At 41.0% G+C, this 17,013-nt stretch overlaps 1 protein-coding gene across 3 annotated transcripts in view; it reads left to right on the top strand.

Moving 5' to 3' along the window:
- The first annotated feature begins 3,658 nt into the window (after nt 1–3,658).
- Nucleotides 3,659–17,013, top strand: part of rhobtb4 (Rho related BTB domain containing 4) — a 40,590-nt gene continuing 27,235 nt past the window's right edge. Inside the window, exons 1-2 of one of the 3 annotated variants that reach the window (XM_086030898.1) lie at nt 3,659–3,800; nt 4,297–4,389. The gene's annotated coding sequence lies outside the window, so the exon portion shown is untranslated. The other 2 variants (XM_086030899.1, XM_086030900.1) reach the window with 2 other exon arrangements.

The raw sequence follows: 17,013 nt of genomic DNA on the forward strand, positions 1-17,013 counted from the left end.
TCCAAAGGATTGAATAATTTTTCCACTCTGCACTGGGACATTTAACTGTATGTGTTGTGTTTATTAAAAAGGTCTTTTGTCATATTCGGCGACAAAAACTGTGTTTCTATTGTTGTGGCTTAGATGAAGGTGAGATCACATTTGATCACCAATTCATGCAAAAAAAACAGGTTCAAATACGTTTATTTATATTGGCCACATGCTCTCAGGTGATGAATGACAGAAAAAAGAAGGCCGTGGATGCAGCTGGAGTACCGTCTGCCTTTTTCTTTTTGTTTCATTTTGTTAACCTTCTACCTGACATGCCATATGGCTTCCTGCCTGCCCATCAATGCAGAGTAAATTCTATGTGATCAAACACAAAGTGGTAAATGGAGCAGAAATACAAACACTGCAATCTGCTCATTTTGTCCTGTGAAGGCTATGGTGCTTTTGTGAATTAGGCAGTGACCCGAACGCATCTCCATTAGTTTCCCCCACACCACACACGGGGAGCGAAAGTGAGAGTAAGTCGTGGGAGAGGAGATTTGGAAGAAGGCACATTTACCTGCAATGTCTGGATTGGTACCTTAGAGCAGAAATTCTGAATAAATATGAGGAGAAAGCCACACAAAGAAAGAGGAACAGAGTTTTCTTGAGAACAACAACTAATGATATCAGGGCAGGGGTAGCTGTGCTCATTCTTGTTTCCATGGCAACACCAATGTGCTGCCGGTGCAGCGACACCAGTCAGGAGTTGTGCGCTGTGGTCCCGCTGACATGAGACACACGTGCCAATGCCTAGCTGACAGCACTGACGGTACGCCAGCGTCTATTCATAGCACCTCGGTGACGCCAAACAGGGACACAGGCGGCCCCGTTAGTGGCCCAAAGTGGCCGGGTCCTCAATCTGGGCAGGACGGTGAATGGTTGTCTCATGATGAATATAGACAGTCAGATGCTTGTGGAGAAAGATGTTACAGCTTATGTCATCTTCCATCTGATCACTGTCCAGATCGCCAAAGAGACACCTGGTCACCCAGCAGAACACTTTTTTGGGGCGCCTGCGCCTGTTTCGATATTTGTTTGCTTTTGTGTATCTTTGGGTTTGGACAAAAATTGCTTATCTACCAAATTGGGTCTGGAGTAGAGGCTGACATTTTTTTCGGGAATCCCGTGGGTCCCGGGAATCCCATGGGATTCCTGCGGGATGGGAGTCAACTTTACCTTTAATCACGGGGAAAGGGACAGCACAGGATAAAAAGTTTCCGGGAGCAGACGGGAGCTGGAAAGTCCATGAGGAAGAGGGGGTGACAGTCAAAACACACAATTCAATTTCAGGTGGCGGTTCAGTCTCATGCAAATGAGGTTGTTCATCCCGCCCTCTTACTCGACCATCGTCACCATCATGACAGGGTACGAGTTAGTGGTCGGGGCTAGGCAAGGCCATTTTGTCACACTGTCGACTGAAAATGACATCACAACTACTACGGTAACGACCAATCACGGCTGACTTGTTTTCTGAAGCTGATCTGAGATTGGTCGTTACCTGAGCCTTGAGTAGTTGTGATGTAATTTCCAGTCGACAGAAATGACAAAATGGCCTCCCCCCTGAGATGACTAAAAAGGGGTGCATTTTGCTGCTTAACTCATATTCCAATATTAATCAGACTGCCGTGTTTCAAGTAGTGGGCCTGCTGGGAACATATTCTTGAAAAAAAATATGTTAAGATTGATTTCCCTTTTGAATGATCGAAATTCACTGATATAAAACAGTGGAGAAGTATCACTGAAATCACACCAATCATCTTGATTTGAAAACACTCTTACTGGAAATGACTACGCATGTTGTCAGTGCACCACGACACACTGAGCCATGATGTTGTACAGTTGGCAAAGAGGACCACAGACACCAAGTCACTGGCTCCTTTGTGAGCGATTGTTCAAGCTCAATTGAAACTTTTGTCACAAACCTTTGTTCCAGCGATCATCAGAAAGAATAACAGAGGCTCTGGAGCAAATAGAGGCTCATTGTGGCCGCTCAGCTCCCGAACGTGTGTCATTGTGGCGGTTCAATGGCTGGTGTCAAACGCCGCTTTGGCTCCTCACGTGCATAAGTGAAAGTGATCCAAACTAGACCGAGATCGCTCCTTTGTATGTGTCAATATTGTGTCGCGTCTATGGTAAAGGCGCAGTGCAATCGCCAACTGTTTGTTTTTACCATCATTGTGCTGATATAAGCCTTTTCCACGCATGGGATCAGCAGTTTGCCCACTTAGAAGAGAGACTGATCGAGAATCTGGTTAATGTTTACATGTGGACACCCTCCGTTATGGACCTATTGTGCCCATATTGCTCGATCAATAGTGGCATGGCATAGAAAAGTGCTGTCTAAGACATTTTCAAATAAAGCTCCATGACGCCCGGGTGCATCAGGATGAAGGGAGGAGGGATGCTCGCATGCTCACATGAGCTTGGAACACGTGATGTTCATTTAGTTTGTCCCAAACTTAAGCAAGTGGAAGAAACCTAACCCCCAGTTACCCTTATGCCCCATTCCCCCCACGGCCTTTCTTGATGATCCAAGTGTTTTGTCCACATGCTTGCGGCTGCACCGCGACCTGGTGATTATTGCCTAGAACATGATGGTTGCACACTGACATGGCAGCAAGCCTGGGCAGGTTCTTTGTTCCCTTCGTGAGACAAGTTTGAGTGCTTGAATGAGCAGGAGTCTCGGAGACGTTTTCATCGCCTGACGGTTGCTGCGTTTGGACGAACCGATCAGAGATGATCTGTTCCATATGGTGTCACTGGAATCTAATAGGGTTTTATACAGATATATCCTTTCATAGTAAACCAGCACAAAAAGTACTAGTATGATATAATACTTTCTATACTCTCTATACACAATTTTCTGAATATTTTCACTTGCATCTCCTTATGAAGATTCAAAACTTTGAAACTTGATGTACGGTATTGTATTTATGACTTTTGTTCAACACTGATGATGAATTATCTATCTTTAGACTGGATATCCGTCCAGAATTTGGCAGAATAACAGATCACAGCTGTTCTCATTGGGGTTATGAGTGTAGAGGACTCTTCCACGGATGATGCAATTGTCTGCAACTGTATAGTAGCTTTAGAAGGATATTCTTAAGAGTCACACTGAAAAGTCACAGATGTAATAGTTTGATGTCTAACATGCATGCGCTAATAGTGACTTGATAAACAGGGAGGTGCACCTGCACATTCTACCAGTAATGAGATCCCATTCTAGAGCTGTATGGCAAATTCTGACACTACATGGATCAATAGTTGTGAAATGAACAGTTTATTATTGTGAACAATTTGTTATTTGATGCTGTGTGATACCGTCCTGACAGATTTTGTTTTATTTTGATTGGCTTTTGGGAGCGGGGAAATACTAGAAGCTCCTCACTGTGATGCAAACTACAACCACAATAACAGTCAAAAGGCAGGTTTTCTTATCTCTGGTTCTTGCATTGGATCGCATGGTCACGCAGGACCACTTAATGCTGTAATACATTCATACATATGATGTAATTCTGTGTCAGCTGCTGTACGTATACGTGCACATGCCCATGCACAAGCACTGACTGGCACTCTCTCCACTTTATGAATGGATGGGTGTGGCTCATCTGCGCCCACGAGAGATGCGGCTGACGTCGCGGCGCGCTGCTGCTGCTGAAGGCTGGCCCGGAGTGGAACATCAACATAAGTGGGCGCAACCATCGCGAAGAGAGGGCACGGAGAGCCAGAGGGAGGGATACGCTTGCCATAGGAAGGACTTGAACTCGGTGAGGAGATGGGACACGCACGCGCGAACGCCATAGAGAGAAACAAGAAATTGACTTCGCTGCAGCTTGTGTTCGGATCCGTTCAGGGTGACTGGGAAAAAATAGTTTTTTTTTGTTTTTTTTAAACACCGAGGATATTGTAATGTAATAGAATAAAATGAATAATAAAGTGGCGGCATGTGTTGACTTTCCGGCGTGTCTGCCATAGGTGAGACACAACAACGTGGGGTATAAAAACACGCATCAGGACCACACCGACCCAGACGGAGATCCACGCGTGCACAATGGGTTCGACTAGGCAGCGGGGTGTTTGGCTGGAAACAAACAAAATATCATGCGTGCATCTTTTTGCAACATGAAGAAACCTTAATTACTGTGATTAATACATAGACATCCTCCGGTCCAAAGCGTATCAAGGGCAAAGAGGTTCTGATTAAATGTCATCATCATCATCATCATCATCATCATCATCATTGCATGTGTGTGTGGCTTGCAGGGAGAGACAGAAGAGGAGCCGGGAGGTGTTAACTGTAAGTGGACGTCGAGGAGAACGAGACGCAAAGTGATTCCCGGAGGTGGATGTCTAAAGGTAGGAATCACGTTCTTTTTTTTCTTTTCTTTTTTCCCCTTTCTTTCTGTTTTTTTAAGAAGAAGAAGAAAAACAACAACAACAACAACAACAACAATACCAACAATAACTTGTTATTGAGCTTGTGCACGCAGCAGAACTTTACAGAGGGCGGGTGGGCGTTGCGTAACGGTTCGGCTATCGCTGCTTCCTTCCAAAAAAAGTTGTGCACTTATCAGGAGAACGTGTACTTTATCTTAACAACACATCTGTTCTAAATATCTACTGTATGCGGGTTTCTGGTACTTACATATGAATAATCGTGTTTAGATAACCAAAGGAAAACACATTTCATCAAACTTTAGTTTAGTGGGTGTGTCACTTTAAGCGACTGACTAAAATATCATGTGTCTGCCCTTAAGGCGTTTGTCTAAATAGAAGATCGCAGTTACAAAGGATGTCTTCTTTATACAAGATCTTTAATCACCTCGTAATGATTTTTTTTGTAGTCATTGATGAGTACTTTGGGTCTTTGAGTTATTATGCAAAGAAAGGCTTATGTAATGCATATGAAATGAACAGTCAGGGAAAAAGAGAAGACCAAAAAAAAGGTGCATCACTATACTTTTTCACACTTTAGCTGGTGAGGTAGCATTGCTTTTGCACCATTCAGACACAGTGAAAATTTTGAAAACAATCCATTTTTGCACACTGGTCATCTGGATGTAGGTGTAAAAAGAAGTTAACCACTTACCAAATAATACAATAAAAATATATATAAAATGATAATTATATTTTGATGATGTGACACAATGCAACTTATTTTGTTTGTCAATTCTGCCGTCCTTACACATAACCTTTAGTGCAGTGGTCTTTGGGTATTTTCAGAATCTGCTTGCTAAACACCCCATCTTGAGGCTGCTTTTTCTTTTGTAAACTGTGTCAAATAGATGCCAAATAAGACACAGGTACACCTACCAATTTTTGTGTGAGTTGCATGAAGTTTTGTTCAAAATCCAAATTGTTTGACCTTGGGGAGGTTCAGTATGAGAGGTTTTAACCTGCGCGAAGTTTGCCCCACACCCCCGTCAAACATTGGGGGAAATAGTCTGTTACGGATGGGGATGGTGGTGCATGCGGTGATCAGATGAAGTTGACATCACTTTCTCTGTTCCATCTCGCTCCTGTGTTTTTCTATCAGCTGTGGAATTTGAACCATTCTTCCTTCAGGGTGAGGCCATCCCGCTGTCTGCCAATGTGCAATGTAGTGCAATAGGTTCAGGACCCGTGTGTATCTGTGTGCGAACACATGTATGCAAGGACAAACTAATCAAAGTCAAAAGTAGGGTCTTTGTATGCAGGACATTTGCAGATAAAAAAAAAGAAAAGGTAACAAAGACATGACACAGTATGAGCTCCTCTTCCCAGAACCACATGATGTTTGTCTTCTTGGGAAAGTTTTGCAGAGCGAGAATTCCAAGTGGTGGGTGAACAGTGAGAGAGAAAGAGTTGTTGTTCACGGGCAATGGCACTATTACTCACTAGCTGCATAGTTTTTAAACAGGCTGTCAATGAGCACAGCTTCAACAATGGGGAGCGTTAAAGAGATGAGAATGAGGGAGCGACAAAGCACTCATAAGCAAATAGAGTTTTGGCTGAGGTCAAATTGCATGGAGCGATGAGGGGGAATAAAATGGAGGAGGAGGAGGAGAGGAGGTTGTCAACTACCAGATTACGTATGGCCATAAACACACCCAAACAAACGTAGATTAATCCTATACTGCTTGGGTCAAATTTAAGCCTTTTTGGCATTTGAAAGCAAGAAAAATATAAATAGTCTAAATGTCAATTCTGAAATTTGATGACATTTCCTAAAACAACCCAACAATGCACAAAATATAAAATACTTAAAAATGTCAGACACTTAACCATTGATGTACAATGAGGCTGTTCCGGGTCAGATTTTACTCCTGACTATTAACTTTCAATGCCAGCCATTAAAAAAAAGAGGGAACCTCTTTGGTGCCAGCCAATTTAGGGCACAGCAACAGCAACAATGAAAATGTGCATTTGATGGCAAAATAATATATATATATATTTACAAATATCACAAGTGTAACAATATATCTGTATAAATATATATATATAACAATATCACAAGTATAACAATTTTACATGTAACAAATTTTACAGACTATTTGCATGTTATTTAGTAGTAGTAGTTGTATTTAGTAGTGTGTGTGTGTGTGTGCGTGCTTCATGCCATGCGTGCGTTTGTGTGTATGTATATACATTACTTCATTGCTTTGACTTCTAAATTTAAATAATCATATTTTTTTTGTGACACTAAACAGTCAAAATTCGAGAGATACGCCATGTTAACAAGTGGCCACATTGTTATGCTGCCATCTGCTGGTCATAGTTTGTGGTTTTTTTTTTTTTTTTTTTTTACTTTCCCATTAAACCAGAGTTGGCCAAGACTTTTCTACACCCATTCCCATAAAAGTAGTAGTTGACATCAATTGACGTCATTGATGCTCATCATTAGGATTCCCGTTGACAGTTAAAACAGATTTTAAATGAAACTGTGAGTGCCATAATCTTGTGTATTTTTTCCGTGATAATGGCAACAATATTCTTAAGACAAGATCTTAAAACAGTCCTGAGATCTGTGTGTGTTCTCAGCAAATGTGCACAAGTTAGCAAAGAAACATGCACATGTTGATCTTGGGGCGGGGGGAGGGGGTTTACAGTGGAATCTCTAAACAATACGAGTCCAAGTCCTGTTACTGTTCATACAGTACATCTTTATGTACAGGGGCTTTTTGTAACAGTCCCAACAACTGTCTTTGTTCCACCACCTATGCTGAGGTCGCTATAGAACCATGCTCCTATTGGTCTTTGAAGAGTCATGGAGAATCTCGAAACAGTGAAACAGCATAAGAAACAGAGGTCATAGTGTTCCTTGACACAGGCAGGAGATGCAAAAACGCGTACTGTACCTGCAAAAATATGCTTTCCCTTTTCTATGAAGCATAGTTTGAGGATTAATCATCCGTTCATTAATGTCAGACATGCTAATCAATACATTTGGAAAAGATCTTGATAATTTGATAGACTTTGATAGATTATTATGTAGATATTCAGGACTCCTTTTGTGAATACTATGTGGTACTAGTGTATAGGCCTCTGCTACTCTAAATTGTGCTCATATGCTAAGATCATTCTTTTAACAGCTCTAAAGCATCAACGTGTGTGTGTCGAGAGAGGTGGATAAGAAGGTGTCGCCAGTGAGGACAGGAATGGGCAGGGCTGGGCAAGACTGAGGAGGAAAGGGGAGATAGTGTCTGTGACTATGTTATAGCATGCAACAGTAACATTAGCATCAGTGCTAAGCAGTGATGTCGATAACGTGTGTTAAATTGTAACATGTTACTTTGATATAACCATGGTTCTTTTGGTGCACTACAAAAACAACCTATAGAATCTACCCAATAAATGTAGGATAACAATTTGCTGCCGCTTTGATTGGATGAATTTAGATAATATATTTTGGGTAAATATTTTGGTCAGTCACGAGCTGAGAACTAAAACACATTCATTTTAATATAAATTCTCTCCGTTATTGTTTTTTGCTCTCTGGTACTTGCCTGGAATTGGTGTTTTGGTTTGTTTGTAACTGTGCTACAGTGCAAAATGAGGTACAAGCTCCGCATTTAAATCCCCGGGTGTTTACCTTCTTGAGCATCTGCTCGTCTCGTTGGGGCCTGAAAGCTGATCTTCTCGGCCTTGATGTCTTAAAAAAGTGTACGCGCATCAATCTGAGACATGTCACACTCTAAGAATTGAATCTTCTCAGGCTTTTGCAATGTATGGTGATGTATTTGTGTGGTTAAACAGGTGTCTGCTAGTCTCTGACTGAACCACAAATTGACCACTTCCCTTGTTTGTATGAAACCAAATCGAAAGGTAGCAGCTCCACAGTAGTGTGTTTAGCAGTCTTGTCACTGTGTCAATTCCTGCAAATTTTCATAACTTCATATTCTTATCATATATTCTGTATATATTTTTTTTAATCCAAAAAGAGTGTAGACTTAATGCTGCCATGTAAATCTAATCGGTCTTAGGCCTTCAGAATGAGTATGGCTGGCTGGCTGATGTATTTGAACTGTTTTTTTAACCAATCCGGTTTAAAATTTGTCCTCACAGGGCCTGAGTGATGGCTCTTGATGACTTTTCCATCCTCAATTTTTTTGGGGGTCAGAGCAAAACTTTGACTCTAAAACATTTAATAATCTGCATCTCTGTTGAGTATGATGTAGTTTATGTGTTTTAAAGCAAACTGCAAGTTGGTCACTTGAAGGATGTGGTGTCAAATACAGCCTTAAAGTAGAAGTCAACCCAAACATATTTTTTTCAAGAATATGTTCTACACAAGCCGACTAGTTGAAACAAGGCATTCTGATAAATATTGCGTTTGTGGAATAGAAGTTAATCCACCCATTTTTAGCCTTCTCTGTGGGCGGCCAGTTTGTCACTTCTGTCGACTGATTGGTCGTCATTTTCAGTCGACGTAAGGGACAAAATGGCCGCCCCCTGAGATGGCTAAAAAGGGGTGCATTTTGCTGCTTAACTCATATTCCACAAACGCAGTATTAATCAGAATGCCGTGTTTCAACTAGTGGGCCTTCTGGGAACATATTCTTGAAAAAAATATGTCTCGGTTGATTTCCACTTTAAGAAGTTACCAGCAATTTAGAGAAGGATTGCTACTGTGTTCACCAAAATCCTCTCAGTGGAAATTGCACGAGAAATAACACCTCTCCCCTCTCATTTGCAGACACAATGAGTCATACAGAGAAGCATGAACTCCTGAACTTGCATGTGCAAACACTTGAATCAGGCAAGCATATTGACATGCGACACATGTCTGGCGTGGTAAGAGTTTTAGGCTTTAACTTTAATCTGAAGTGAGAGAAACGCCCAAGGGTGCCATTCCTGCTAATCAGGGTCAGAGCACTTCCATACATGGTCGTACATTAACACTCACTCCAAAGTGTTTCCCGTTTTATAATCTGTTTTCATACAAACACGGTGTCTTGGTGAAGAATTGCTTCCTTGCAGTTTTAGGAGGCTGATGCAAGCTGGCTGACACACTCTCTGTCTCGCCAACACACACACACGCACGCACACACACAGATATGGAAGAATTTGATATAGCAGGTCTGGGTGCAGTGTGGCAAGTTCAAGTGACATCTGTCATGATCTTAGTCAGTGTTTGTCTCTGTGGTTCTTATCCCACTTGGAAATGTGAAAGTGACTCACCACATGCTACGCAGTTTGGTTTGCCACTTTCAGCCCATTTGGACCTATTTTCAGTCGCTTTTACTACACACTTATTTCAGGGAGCTTTATTCAAACAAGCGGCACATTTTTATTTTTAGTTAGTGAGCGTATAATCTGATGATATTCACATTCGATATGATGATGGATGTGTCAAAATCTATGACATAAAGCTCACTCATGAGACATGCATCAATCAAGCTGTCAATTTTTGGGCTACACACCTTATTCTGTTGGGCTCGGTGAGCTATCCGAATTGATATTGAGCAAGGGGCGGGGTCCACTAAGACTAATCACCTGTCAATCACAGGGTACATACTCTATAGGCACAGTCATTGACTCTCACATTCACATCTATGGGCAGTCTACAAGTAACCTTTACGTGCATTTTTGGGAAAGTTGGGCAGAAGCAAGAGACACACACATGACCACAGGGAGAACACGTGACCTTTGACCCTGAGGCCTCATTACCAACAAATAGTGTTTAAATGATCAGAGAATCGTCTTTGTCTCCCTGCCCCTCGCATGACTACTACGCTCTCATTTTAACGTTAATAATTAATATCAGCGGTATTCCAATTTATGAACCCGGGGCTACTTAATGCTAATGCATTTTTCATCATGGGACACGTTAGGCTGAAATCTGTGTGTTGTTATCCCCCATTATTCTCGTATATTTTTTAATTGTCTCTTACGTTCCTCTTGATGCAATGGTCAATTGTGCAGCTGGGAGATAACGTGCAGTATATCCGGACTAAACGTAGCTAATAAAAATTGTGCATGCCGTTTTGAAATAATATAGTGTACTTTGTGCATGCTCTGAATGACCTCTTTTCACTGGTGGATTAGCTCTGATCATGCACCATCCCAGAGAGCCACTAACCACTTGACCATTGACCTTACTTGGATACTTTAAGCCTTACGTGGCGCAGCCGGGCCAGTGAATGACATGTGGTCCCAGTGATCATTGTATGCCAGTTGTTTGAACAGGCCACCGCACATGCGGCAGTTAGGGCGGATGAACCGGACACCAGTATAGATTTTTCCATTACTCTATTTTTGGACACCTACTGTGCATAGATGTGCATGTGTGTTTGATCATATTCCTGCAAGTTCTGGTTCAGCAGTTTTCATATCACTACATGCCTCTAAATTTATTGTTTCCATCGGAAGGGATTGCATGATCCCCGCGTGGATCTAAAAATTCAAATGTTAAAAGTACATTCGTCACTGTTGTCTCTCTTTGGGGAATACCTTTTTTGTTTGCTCGCCTGCAATACAATGCGAAAAGTAAACATCACAAGTGGATAAATAAACATCATGCTATGCTATATATTTGAAGTAAACACATAGCAGCAACTTCCTGCAAAACCTCAGCTCACGGTAATGTGATTTATTTGTCCATCTGTGTCTCACTTGGTATGAGATTTTTGTTTTTACACTCATGCTCATTCCCTCCCTTCCTTTTTCTCCTCGCTATTTCTGTACGTGTGAGCAACGTCTAAATAGAGGCAAACACACACTGCATGTCGGAGCCTGACGAATGATAGATTTTAGCACAAGGGGAATTAGGCTAAATTGCAAAGTGCTTTGTTCAGAGCAACACAAGTGGTCCACAATCCAGTGGTAAGAATTAACATGAAGAAAAAGATGGATTGGTTGATCTGTAGTTTGGAAAGAAGCCTATCAAAGTATAATTTATTACCGAAAGCCTGTGATGGCATTTACTATAATTTGTAGGGTTTTATTTCAGGACTGGGTTGCAATTAGAGGTTGCTCCTGTCCCTAGGAGTTTATTTTACTCTTTATGGAAAGATGTTTGGATTGTAAATGCAACATTTTCTGCCAGTATGTGAAGTAATAACTTAATATATACGTATCTGTTACATTCTCAGTATCCCCGAACAGACTGTATTCAACTTTATAGCTCCCACTGTAAACTATAAAACGTCACACACATAGGCAAACTACAACCAGTGTAAGATCATGTTTATATTATTTTATGATGTCCAGAGTGGAAATTTCGGCCCCCGGTGCTACATGCAAGTATGATGTGTGTGCTAATGTACGGACTGAACAGCTTGTCTGAACCAGACTGAGGTCCAGAGGTGTTTGACTTGGCGTTCCTCTTTGTTTGATCAGGCGGTTTCTGGAATTCTGACTGACCTGCACTGAGGACACTCCAATCTCACGCCTCACTACAAGCTGTACTATTATATATATATTACGCAATACTGTATGTACAGTGCTCTAGCTAAGATTTAGGCCACAGCTACCCTGAATTAACAGCACCACAATGTGGAAGCTCTTGTGAAAGCATAGTGAACCTTTCCTACTCTTTGTCCAATGTCGCAATTAATCCTCTCATCTGGTCTGAAACTCTGGCCAACGTTTACAATGTGAATGCGGCTGCTTGGGTATGTTAACTATCATTATTACTTATAGCGCCTCAGGTAGCAGTGAAGTGTGAAAACCCAGAGATCGCCGGGAGAAAAAAATTCAGATCGATAACAAATTAGCATACTTTACTGTCAATCTGGCGTTGATGGGCTTGTCTATCACTCTTCATGACAACTGCAAAGCATTATTCACACAAGTCTATTATAACATTCACTTATGATTACCTGACAAATTTTAGCCTTGAAATAAGCATTCATATTGTTCTAGGTAGCATCGCTTCACATAACAAGTTTGTGTCCACTTTCTACATAGTACGGGTGTTATATACAGTTTGGATAGTGTCGGTATGCTAGCACAGCCATTATCATGGTTATTAACAATGTTCCCATTTAAGTAACCCGCATGTTGCCTGGGATTTTTTTATGTGGACTCTCATGTTGGGGAGTTGAACAATGTGGTGAATCCATTTATGTTGGGCTAAAACTTTGGTTTGAACTCTTTGCAAGTAGGACACTGTTTTACCTGCCAAATGGGAAGTACATTTTTTTTAGTGAACAGCTGTTTTAGTCAAAGTGGAGTAGCATTTTACCACTTTGGAAAAGCAACAGACAAGATAGACATAATAAGATTACAATTGCCACATGGCCAGCCAGAGCTTTGGGTGCACCTGTTACGACCCCTGTGTTACTGTCCAACAGTGAGAGTAATATCATTTAAAGTAAAAACAGTGCATTGTGTTTTGTGCTGTGAAGCAAACTATAATCGTGGAATATTACTGAAATTGTTTCCCAGGAGAATTTTGTAGGCAATTGCAGGGAAGGTTAAAGCGGAAATCAACCCAAACGCATTTTTTTCAAGAATATGTTCCCAGCATGCCCACTAGTTGAAACGCAACATTTTGATTAATATTGTATTCGTGGAATATGACTTAAGCAGCAAAAGCCACCCATTTTTAGCCATCTCAGGAGGCGGCCATTTTGTCACTTCTGTTGACTGAAAATGACATCACAACTGCTCAGGGCTCAGGTAATGACCAATCACAGCTCAGCTTCAGAAAACAGGTCAGCCTGGGGTTGTAATAAAAGTTGACAAACATTGGTGAAAATTTGAATGACGTCTTTGACCCGCAGTCATGCATGGCATCATGGGAGAACTCAGTATAACAAGTTTCAAAGGGTTAATAAAGACTTTTTGTTTGATTTCTTTATGATTTACTAACCGTAGTTAACTCATTTTATGATTGAGAAGAACGTTAAAATATTAGTTGAAGCAGTCAATAAAGGCTTGGTGGCAACGATAGTTTTACTATGATTAATTTGGTTTCCATTATTTAAAGGGGAAGTCACCCCAAACATATTTTTTTCAAGAATATGTTCTATGCAAGCCCACTAGTTGAAACAAGGCATTCTGATAAATATTGGGTTTGTGGAATAGGAGTTAATCCACCCGATTTTAGCCATCTCTGGGGGCCGCCATTTTGTCCTTCTGTCGACAGAAAATGACATCACAACTGCTCCGGGCTCAGGTAACGACCAATCACAGCTGACCTGTTTTCTGAAGCTGAGCCGTGATTAGTCGTTACCTGAGCCCTGAGCAGTTGTGATGTCATTTTCAGTCGACAGAAGTGACAAAATGGCCACCCCCTGAGCTAGCTAAAAACAGGTGGATTTTGCTGCTTAACTCATATTCCATAAACGCAATATTAATCAGAATACATTTTTTTAACTAGTGGGCCTGCATAGAATATATTCTTTAAAAAATTATGTTTGGGTTGACTTCCACTTTAAAGATGTTACGAAATACAAACAAGATGTTGACCTTCATCCTCCAACGGATTACGTTCAACTAAAAAGATTCCGCTGTACGTTTTTGGGAGGAAACCCGACAAAATTTTCACGAGGACAAGCTGTTTGTTGACAATGGGTTCTCGATGTCAGTAGGCAGCTTCTGCTATGCACCGTTACGCCCCTCAAGAATGTCAAATATTCACTGGGCCTGTCACTTAGTCAGAAAGGTCTCTGCACATTGTCCATGCTGCACTCGCTCATAACACAGACTCACAACAATAAGCAAGGCACAGTAACTTGGACATCTTCACCATGAGGCAATCTTTTGACCCTCACACCACTATGTCACATGTACTTCCTTACGTCAATAGCTCAAGCAATCTTCTGACCAAAGCAGAGTTATTGAGAGAACAGGATAAATGGCTCAAATTATGATTCAGCCTTCTTGAAGAAGAAAGAATTCTATCCCGATGTAGTTTGAAAGCATGAAGTGTCAGTCAAATAGATGATACATTGCTTGAAAGGCTGACCCAACCAACGCCATAGAAAAAAAACCTTTTGAGGAATGTCTGGCAGTGTAACGTCAAACACAACCAGTGTGGCAACACAGTTGCCTTGAAAAAGTCATTCAACTACTTTTGTGACTACTTGCATTAAAAGGTGACTCAGTTACTTTGCTGATTACTAGATTTTTCAAGTGACTTATATAAAGTGATATTTTAGAATAAAGTTAGTTTATATTAAAAAATAAAATAGGCAAACTTTTTGACTTCCCATAATTACTTTTATTTTTTTAAATGAGTCTTTCTAGTCACTGTACTTAACAAGTAGATTATTAAAAATATATAATGGTAATCTTTTTTTCTTGACATATTTCACTATTTATGTTGTAATGGCAAAACTGAACTTTATCATGAACATTGATTCTAAATATAACAATTCAATTTGGGAGCTCCTTTAGTGACACAATCTGGGACTTTGAATGTATCCATGCAATCATGTTTTTAATTTTTTTTTATTTTATGTTTGACATACTGTAGATTACTAAAGCTAGATAATACTCTGTCGACAGCACAGTGTGCGTAACAAACCATAATATTTTTCTTTTTAGCTGACTCAAAATAGTGATTGTATTTCCATCTTGAAAATGCAAATCTCTCTCCTTCCATTGCTGTAATATGGTATGGTATGGACAAGTGTGTTGGGAACGTGCTGAAAAAGTGACACTGTGCATACGGTACCTAGACACCTTCTGACGAGAATGTGAAGTTGAATACTTCCACAACACCTCACTATGTTCAAGCTGTAAATACCAGCTTTCCCTGAGTGCCTTTAGTACAGTGTTAAGAATCAATTGTACACCTCCATCCATCCATTATCTATACCGCTTACCCTCACAAGGGTCGCGGCAATTGTACACCTATATTTCGGTATTCATTAGCTATTAATTTTTATGCATGCACAATATGTATCTTCTTTCTCTCCTGTCAAGTTATTACCTCCTTCATCCCATCTTCGGCCCAGGAACCGCTTAACATTCCTGACATTTCCTTCCATCACGGCCAATCATCACCCTGCTTGTCCATCTCGTGTGGTCTGGGTTCTCATGAGTGCTTGGGATTCTTGGAAATGCTAACATTTTTATGTTATCTTTTCCATGTTTGACAAAAACATTTTGGATGAATTACAGCAAGCTTTTTTTTTTTTTTTTTAATAACAGTAATCTGCCAGATGTTTATTTGATTTAGCCAGAGCAGGGCATCACCTATTTCCCGTCTGCATATTTAAAGGACCCATGTGGTCCCAGTTGGTCCGAGTCAGCCAAACGACGTCGAGAAATTAACCCGTACCACGTCACACGCAGCTGCCGCATTCCTGCTACGCCGTTGAGTAAGGACAAAATAAAAAATAAAACAGTGGTATACCTTGTGGTCCCACCGATGCAATGACATGTGCCCCATATTGTTATTATTTCACCGATCACCATGCTGTGCGTGTGTGTGTGTCTGTTGTTTTTGTTTGATATTTTTTCTTTGTTTGGCTGCGTGTCTGTTCGTGCGGCGCCTTCTTGTGACGTGATGATTACGTCCTCGACGCTGATTGTCTGTCGCCGACGAGGGATGCACCGGGCCCACGTTGTCGGTTAAATATGCAGCACGGAACACAGAGGTGGTTTGATGATGCCCAGCTCTGGATTTAGCGTTGTGTTCAAGTTATGCTCACTTTTCCTGTTTGGATGACTCTTGTCATGTCTTGTAATAGTTTTGCGTGATCTGATTTTTTTTGGCTACCGTGTCAACCAATCAGCTCCTTCCGTTGCCTTGTGTCTTTCCCTGCTGTCTCTTTGTCCTGTAAACATGTTGTGTTCACGACCTGTTTTCTCCTTAGTGTGTTTTTGTTTGTGCATCTGCTCATTTTCTAGTCCCTTTTTGATATTCATCGATTGGAATTGTTCCTACTGCATTCTGTAATGCTGAGTAGTATCAATTCCCCCCCACCTCTTCCTCACCTGCACGGAAAAAACAAAAATTCCTTTATGAATACTGCATATCCTCATTTCACTTGACTTAGTTTGATCTGTGCTGTTAATTGTTGTCTGCAGCCACGTGAGAGACAATTTATGCATTTTGACTGCTCATAACAGGATTTCAAAGAAAGGAAGTGGTTTCCTGTGCCACTCATTGCTCATGGGCCGTCTTTGTAATAAATAATGTGGTTTTCGCTGGCAGGAAACAAGCATCTCCTCTCCACAAACAGTCAAATCCTAACAAATAGCCCATTCAGAAGCTCTCTGACACTTACCCTACTCTGTTTTTTTTTTTTGGTCAGGAATAACACAGCGATATGTCTTCATTAGGTTATAATGAGGAAACAACATCTGGCTAAATATGAGATAGGACAATCTACAGATAGCTAGTCCACAATATCTTCTCCTCTGCTACAGGCCTTATCGAGCCTTCAATGTTTTTCCACTTTAACTCGCACTCATCGCCAATTGCCAAATAGGCCGGCCGTTACAAAACACGCTTTTTCTTCATGCCAGGGTAGTGGTTCTGACATGTAGCTAGTCAGTGTGTGGTTGTGTGTGAGAAAAGATTAAGAAGGATGGCAAGAG

This window comes from Filicampus tigris, chromosome 5 (assembly GCF_054856515.1).
Source record: "Filicampus tigris isolate MCC_2025a chromosome 5, RoL_Ftig_1.0, whole genome shotgun sequence".
NCBI classification, from domain to species: Eukaryota; Metazoa; Chordata; class Actinopteri; order Syngnathiformes; family Syngnathidae; genus Filicampus; species Filicampus tigris.